Genomic DNA, 8,633 nt, shown 5'->3' with positions numbered 1-8,633 from the left:
AAAGAAAGAAAAGAAAGGAAGGAAGGAAGGAAGGAAGGAAGGAAGGAAGGAAGGAAGGAAGGAAGGAAGGAAGGAAGGAAGGAAGGAAAGAAGGGAAAGAGCCAAGTGTCCATCAATAGAAAACTGTTGTTGTTGTTGACTGCTGTTGAGTCGAGTGTGACTCATAGAGACTTTATAAACAAAAGACTTAATGCCTTTCCAAGACTTTCATCATTTCTCCAAGTTCACAGAGTTTCCAGAGGCATGTGGTTTAGGAAGTGGATGCCACTTCTGCTTCCAAACCTGTTTTACAACTGGGAGCTCCACCAAACACTGTCCACACTGGGAAACCATTCTGGTATTTGATACCTCAATGGTACAAGGCTCAGCATCACAGCAAAGCCAGGTTACTTCTTACTGCTCGTTGACAAAAAGTGACTTATAAAGTGGAAGAGTGTTCCTCCAGATAGAACAGCACTAATTTCATTTAGCAGTAATTAAGTGTCATCAAGTCGAATATGACTGAGATTAAGTTTCACACAAAAGACCTGAATGCTGTTCTATAACTTATATCATTTCTGTGCATTTAGAGAGTTTGTAGAGTTTCCAGAGGCATCTAGTTTAGGAAGTGGATGCCAGTTCTGCTTCCCAACATAATTTAATCTGGAAGCTCATCCAAACATTGTACATAATGGGTAACCATTATGGTACTTGACAAGACTATGAAACAGTGTGCAGAATCACAGCAACACCAAATTGTTCATTTCAGCAAATAGACAAAAGATTGCTGTGTCATTTAAGGAATATTGAAGCCACACCTTTGAGTATACGTCCACCCTAAGCAAAGGCTCAAAGACACCTGCTCTTGGGGGGAAATGATCAATAATACACATCAAACATGACCCCAGAAACTTCCCTTATGTGTCCATCAGGACTGCCATCAAGATGCAGCAAACAGCCAAACTCCCAGAGTGGAGGCTCCAAGCCCTAGCCAGCAGTTCTATCCCCTCCCTCTGTGGGGTTTTAAAGCCACACCTTTGAACAGTCTTCCACACTAGGCGAAGTCTCAGGACACCTGCCCTTGAGGGGCAAAGAGCAGTAATACACATCAAACACAACCCAAAAACTTCTCTTATGTGCCCATCAAAACTGCCATCAAGATGCAGCAAATAGCCAAACTCCCAGAGTGGAGGCTCCAGGCCCAGGCCAGCAATCTCATCCCCTCCTCCTGCTGGGGTTTAAAGTCACACCTTTGAGCAAAACTCCACCCTAGACAAAGGCTAGATAAATCGAAAACTAGATCAGTAAAATGTAATCTATAGCTATCATGGAATATTATTCCACTTTAAAGATAAGTATAACAACAACATTGTGAAAGCATTATACTGAATGAAATAAGACACAAAGAACACATGATGACCCCACTTATATGAAATGTCTAGAACAAGCAAATGCAGAGAGCTCTAAGTGGTTACTAAGGGTAAGTGGGATGGGCAGGAGGTAGGAGGTGGGGAGTAAGTAATATTGCTTACAGGCTGCTAACCTGCTATTAAGGGTGATAGAAAAGTCTGGAAAGAGTTATACGGGTTATACAATATGGTAAGTGTGATCAATGTGCATGTAAAATGTTTTCAAATATATCATATTCTAAGCATAACAACTAAAAAAAGAAGAGGTGAGACTGGGAAGTCCTAATTTACACAACCTTTGAAAATGTTACTCAGAGAGGCAAACAAATCAGACCTAACCACATGTAATTCAAATTTCACAAATAAAAATAATCACCAAAAAATATAAGTAAGCAAATATAAACAGTGAAAATATAATTAAAGATTTGAGTAGTTGCCATGACATATCAACCATTGGACAGTTAAGGAATCTTAGTGTGTTGCCATAGCTCATCAGGCTCTTAGTCTTAAAGTCAGTGGATACTCCCCAAGTGAAAGATGCTCTGAGCATTCTAATAAAATTTCAACCTCTGAAGCCTGATGGTTGTGAATTGCATAGTTGATACAGCTCTTTTTAAATATTGTATAAGTTGGCCAAGAGTTTGTAATATTTATCTTCACAGTTTCTATTTTGAAGAAATATCCTACTATTTTATATTTGATGTAAGAATGTCTCAAAGGTATACTATTATTTATCTTCTTTTCCTTTGTTCTGAGGATAATGCAGTTTCTTCTTTATATGCTAGAGACATCAAAGGTGAAGAAATGAGATATCAAATAATAGTATATTTAAACACAAAGTTTTGATAACTTCCATTACATTTACCTGTTCTTAATGCATCATTTATAAATTGTTATTTGGACAAAATAACAAGACTCAAACTTATGTAGTCCAGAAAATTAAGTCTTAAATTTGAAGGCACAGCATGGGAGTTTGTGAAAATAAATGTTGTGCAAACAACATGGTAAGAATTGTCTACACTAATATCAGACAAAAAAGATTTCAAAATAAAAAATGTTTGGGATTTTCTAAGTATCTACATACAATGTTGATAAATTAATAATTTTTTAAAAAATCTCAGTATATTATATATTGAGTCATAAAACTTCATAATAAGTAAAAATATGATTATATATAAAGGAAAAAATGGATAAATTCACAATTTGGGTTGGAGTTTTCAATAATCCTCTTGTTTATTGGTAGAAAAATATTTAGAAAATATCACCTTAGCCATGGAAGACTTTCAGGTCATTTTCACTTCACTGATCAAATTTGTTTTGGGTGATGAAATTGCCTCTGAGTTTCTCATTGGGAGACAAAGTAGAGTTTGTAAAATTGCTAATGGATCCTGCTGGGATTTTAATAATACTTCCTGCCAAATGCAAAGGTCAATATGGAAATTTAAGAAGAGAGCTGTCTGCTTTTCTAGGGTAGTATACATTGTATGCAATTTGTTCAGCAAGTATCTGTGAGTCTAGGGGACATGAATGAGGTTAATATGGCAAATTGGCCTCATTTTTACCAGTGGAATCCTGTTGATAGAAGTCTTAATTAAATACTGTAGAAGACAAATTGAAATAATTTTAACGTATTCCCTTTCAGTCTGATTAGTCAGAGTTGCTGCCAGAAAAGCAAAGTCATAGAAAATTCAGAAGAAGTCACCAGGATAGAAATACGGGACAGATAATGTTGAGACCTCACCGAGATGAATTGGCACAGTGACTGTCACAATAGACTGAATCAGAATGGAGATTGTGAGGGTGGCATAAGAAAGGGGAAGCTTTCTAGCTTTTGTTTATGGAGTAACTGAGAGCTAATTAATTCCATGGTGTCTAAAAACATTACTGAGAGAAAGAGATCTCTAACATCTTTGCATGCATTTTAAGCAGAGACTTTGATTATCACTGGACTTTCTTTTCTCTGGTATGATATTTTTGCTGTTACGTATGAGCAAGTGAGACAGCAACGCTCTACACCACAGAATGAAATTTTGCTTGATCCTGCACCATCCTATGATCTCCCCTGTGCTGAAGTCCATTGCTTCAGTCAATGTATCAGTTCAGCTCATTGAGGGTAATCTTTGTCTTCGTTGCCATTCACTTTTCCAAGCATGGTGTTCGTTTCTAGGAACTAACATGCTCTTGTAGTCTAATGGGAAAGGAGTTTAACTGTCAATCCAAAAGCAGGTGGTTCACATTCACCATGGCTCCACAGGAGAAAGATAGACAATCTCCTCCTGTGTTACAGCTTCTGAAAAAATCATTGGTGAATCATTCCTTGGTCTTTATCCATTATCTAGCTTTCACAATCAATTGAGAAAATCATGGTTTAGTCTTAAACCATGTTTGGTCTTACTTTACTCCTAAATTTTCATTATAGTTCATTAGTATTTTAAAGATGGGGCAAAAGAAACTGCTATTAAAACGAAGTTATGTAAGAGAACAGGTTGTAAACAGAAAGCCTGCCCCGCTGTGCCATGAGTAATTGTTCTTTGTCTCTGTCTCAGAAGCTTTGCCTCTTTTACCAGCATCCATGAATCTGTGACAGGATCTAAGTAGATTGAATATTACAAAAATCTAGAACTCTTCAGTTTTTTTTACTGTAATCTTACAAATTAACTTCTATACACTTAGGGTGAAAATTCACTATTACTTTATATTGGAACTTTGTTTTCAACATTGTTTTACAATTACTTGTGATGAAATCTGTGCAGAAGGAAATTAATATATTTTGCACTAGAATGTTGATGGTAGAATTAAAAGTTCTTCTCCTGTGCAGTAGCTAGAAGATTCGAACCATGAACCTTTGGAATAGCAGCACAAATTCTTATCACCAGGTCACCAAATAATAGCAGAACTCTTGAGATTTTGAAAGCTTAAAAAAAAATGAGAGCTAAGACATGCAAGGAGTGACACACAGGGAGCGAGCAGGACAGCAGGAATTTAAGTGAGAACAATTAATTTGGAAGCCACAAGAACAGCAAGTGGTGGTGAGAGCCACCAACAGAGCCACGAGTAAGCAGGAAAGCAGGAATTTGACTCAGTTTTCTTAAGCCCTGCTGGACCCAGAGACCCACTGGACCTAGAGCCCTACTGAGTAAAAGCTGCTGGGCAAGAGACAGACAGCTGGAATATGAGTGAGGTCCCTGCCCTCCTCCTCCCTGCACCCCTTCCATTCCACATCTGTGCCTCCACATCCAGATCCAGTCAACTAACTTGCCTTTAATTAGGGACCACTTGGTCTAACATAGCTGCAACAAGAGGCTAATCTCACATATCCTGAACTGAACCATCTCTTTGGTCAGAAATTCAGAGAGAAACACAGGCAGGATAGCTGTCCTACCTTCTTCTAGAGAAGTGACTTCAGATCAAGAACCTATCATCATCACTTCAGGCATAAAAAACTACCACAGCAATGTCATGCAAGAAGCAGACTACCTCACACCCTACACAAGTACAAAGCAAGATTTCACCCACAAAAAGTGAAACAATATCAACAGATTTCCTGAAGCTAGAAAGTCTGATGGATCTTTCTGACACAGAATTTAAAGGAATAATGATTGAATATTTTCAGTGGGTGAAAGACAAACTTGAACTACAGGACACTGCAACAAAAACCAGGAGGAACTTAAAACAAAACAAAGCAAAACAAAACAAAAACAAAACACAAACAAAAAATAATCCAAAATAATGCAGATAAAACAAATGAGGCATTAGAGGCACTAGAAAAACAAGAAACCGTGATCTGAAATATGAGGTCTAATGTTTCAGATGCTGTCAACATGATGGAGGGACACATGAACAGAGTGTGTTTCTTTAGAAATGGAACACAGAACCAGTGAAATAGAAGATAGAATTGTCACCACTAATCTGTCAGAGCAAAAAGCAGAATCAGAAAAGAAGGAAAAGTAAGAAAACCTAGAAATAATGTAGGACACATCAAGAGAAATAGCATGCACATCATTAAAATCCCAGAACAGGAAGAAACAAGGAAAAGCACCACAAAATTGTGGAAAAATTACTAGAAGAAAACTTCCCAGGCAAAATGAAGAATGAGAGAATATATATTAAAAAATCTGAGAGAACACCATGTAGAATAGACCCTAAAGAAAAACACCAAAGCATATCATAGTCAAATTTGCCAGAACCAAAGATAAGCAGAGAATTCAGAAAGCAGAAAGAGAGAAACAAAGAGTAAGCTATAAAGGAAAGCAGATAAAATTGTCTCTTTTTCAGCAGAAACCATGAGAGCAAGAAGACAGTGGGATGACATATATCAAACACTCAAAGAACACAACTGTCAACCAAGAATACTGTACCCAGAAAAATTGTCCATCAAATATGAAGAAGAGATCAAGATATTCCCAGAAAAACAGAACCTAAGGGAGTTTGTAAAAATAAGACCAGTGTTGTAGAAATCATTGAGAGACGTCCTTTTTATTTAGGTGCCACAGAAAGCAGGATGGACCAAAGTAACTAACAATAAGACCAAAGAGAACTCAACAAAATGATAGCAGTAAAACCTTGCCTCTCAATAATCACACTGATGCGAATGGTTGAAATACACAACTGAGAGAAAAAGAGTAGGAGATCAGATAAAAAACCAAAATCCATCAATATGCTGTCTACAAGAGACACACCTGAAAAATGGTGGTAAAGAAAGACTAAAAATAAAAGGGTGGAGAAAAAATATACCAAGCAAATGGCAACCAGAAAAAAGCAGGAGTAGCGATATTAATCTCTGATAAAAAAATTTTTAATGCAAAAAAATCATAAAGGACAAGGAAGGTCACTACATAATGCTTAAAGGGTAAATAGAACAAAAGGACGTAACAACAAAAATATCTATGCACCGAATGAAAGATATGCAAAATATATAAAATAAACATTAGCAAAACTGAAAAAGGAAATAGACAACATTACTATAGTAGTTGGAGACTCTAATACACCACTCTCAAGAAAAGATAGAACTACCAGAAAGAAACTCAACAAATATGCTGAAAAATTAAACCACACAGTAAACCAACTCAATCTCATAGATAGTTATAGGCTAATGCACCTGAAAAAGCACAGGATACTTTCTTCTCCAATGTGCACGGAATGTTCTCCAGAATAGATCACATTGTAGGATACAATGCAAGCATGAATAAATTATAAAACATAGAAATAATACATTTTCTAAGACCATAATGCTACAAAATTAGAAATTAATAACAAGAGGATAAAGGGAAAAATATCCATACGTCTGGAAGCCAAACAACACCTTGCTTGAACCTGAGTGGGTACTATAAGAAATAAAAAAATGAAATTAAAAAGTTTCTTGAAACAAATAACAATGAAAACATCACTTAACAAAACCTCTGGGAAACAGCAAAAGTAGTAATCAGAGGTCAATTTATAGCAATAAACAAGCATATCAAAAGGCAGGAAAAGATTAGCATTGACTTTCTACCCCAACATCTACAACATATTGAAAAAGAACAGCAAAAAACTTGACACCTTCTAAAAAATAGAAATTATGAAAATTAGAAATAAATGAAATAGGAAAAAAAAACATTTAAAACCATCGATAAAACTAGGACTTAGTTCTTAGAAAAGGTCAATAAAATTGACAAAAACTAGGAAAACTAATAAAGGAAAAGATACAAATAATCCACATAACAGATGAAATGGGCAACATCACTACAGAACCAAGTAAAATAAAATGGTCAACATTGAAGTATTATGAGAAACTGTACTCAAGCAAATATGAAAACGTAAAGGAAATAGACAAATAACCTGGAAATTCACAACCTACCAAAACTGATACAAACCAAAATTGGACAACTGAACAGACCCATTACCAAAGAAGAAACTGAAAATGTAATAAAACATCTTCCAGTGAAAAATAGCGCTGGACCAGAAGGTTTGAAAAGTTAATTTTATGCACACCCATGTTTATTGTGGCTTTGTTCACAATAGTAAGGATTTGGAAACAACCTAAGTGCCCATCAACAAACGAATGTATAGAGAAACTGTGGTATATTCACACAACGAAGTGCTACACTGCATTGAAAAGAAACTCATGCAATATTATTCAAAATGGGTGACCCTGAAGGACATTATGCTGAGTGAAGTATCTCAGTCACAAAAGGACAAATACAGCATAGTGCCACTGTTGTAAAATAAGACTGACATCGGGATTAGGGGGAGACTGAGAAAGATGGGATAAACAATGTTTACTATATTGAAACAGATGAGGGATTAAACTGTTTAAAAGGGATATGTGATTAGGTATTATTGTAATGACAGGAGTCTAGAATGAAGGCTGCATAGTGAGGTGGACTTGAGGGGAGGAGTTGTAAAGCAATGAAAGAATTTTTCTTTTACTTTTCAAAGATAAGATTGTACTGGGGGAGGAATAAAAACGCAATAATGAATGAATGGAAATACAAAGTCTCTGTAAATTTTCATTAAAATTAATAATAATATAAAAAGAAAAAATTAAATTTAAAAGAAAAAGAAAGAGATCAGGATGATGGCAAAAGATAGGACTAAGTTCAAAATTTGTATTAATTGTAGTTGACTTGAGATATAACATGAAAAACAAAGATAATAAAAATGTTGGAGTATGAGGGTAGGCTTTCTTAGGAAAAGAATACTAATGCACTGAATTTTTTTTAAAAAAAATAATGCATTGCTTTTAATAAATTTAGCCCCCCCGAAAAAAAATGAATTTTATCAAACATTCAGAGAAGAACTGTCACTAATTCTACATAAACTATTTCAGAAAATAGAAAAAGACGGAATTCTCTCAGACTCATCCTATGAAGCAAACACAAAAAGAGGAGGCAAAATTATCTCTCTGCAGATGAAACTTAGAAAACCCTAAAGACTCAGCAAGAAAACTACTGGACATAGTTAATTCATCAAAATGGCAGGAAACAAGATGAACATACAAAAATCAGTTGGATTTCTCTACATAGTCAAACAGAATTCAGAACTCGGACTAAGAAAAACAGTACCCTTCACATTAGCTAATCACAAGGTTAAATACTTGGGAGTATATCTAACTAGTACCACAAAGGCTATATTCAAAGAAATTACAAAACATTTCTCCAAGAAACAAAAAGACACCTGGAGAAATGGAAGAATATCCCTTTGTCATGGATAGGAAGACTCAATACTGTGAAAATGACAATAATACCAAAGGCAATTGACACAATC

At 35.6% G+C, this 8,633-nt stretch overlaps 1 pseudogene; it reads right to left on the bottom strand.

The window, feature by feature from the left end:
- Positions 1–6,959, bottom strand: part of LOC102845514 — a 7,147-nt pseudogene extending 188 nt beyond the window's left edge.
- Between the last annotated feature and the right edge of the window lie 1,674 nt (positions 6,960–8,633).

Source organism: Elephantulus edwardii, unplaced genomic scaffold, assembly GCF_000299155.1.
Source record: "Elephantulus edwardii isolate Elephantulus edwardi_28Jun2011 unplaced genomic scaffold, EleEdw1.0 scaffold00022, whole genome shotgun sequence".
NCBI lineage: Eukaryota > Metazoa > Chordata > Mammalia > Macroscelidea > Macroscelididae > Elephantulus > Elephantulus edwardii.
Note: the sequence above shows the minus strand (reverse complement) of the source record. Positions and strands in the feature narration are given on the sequence as shown.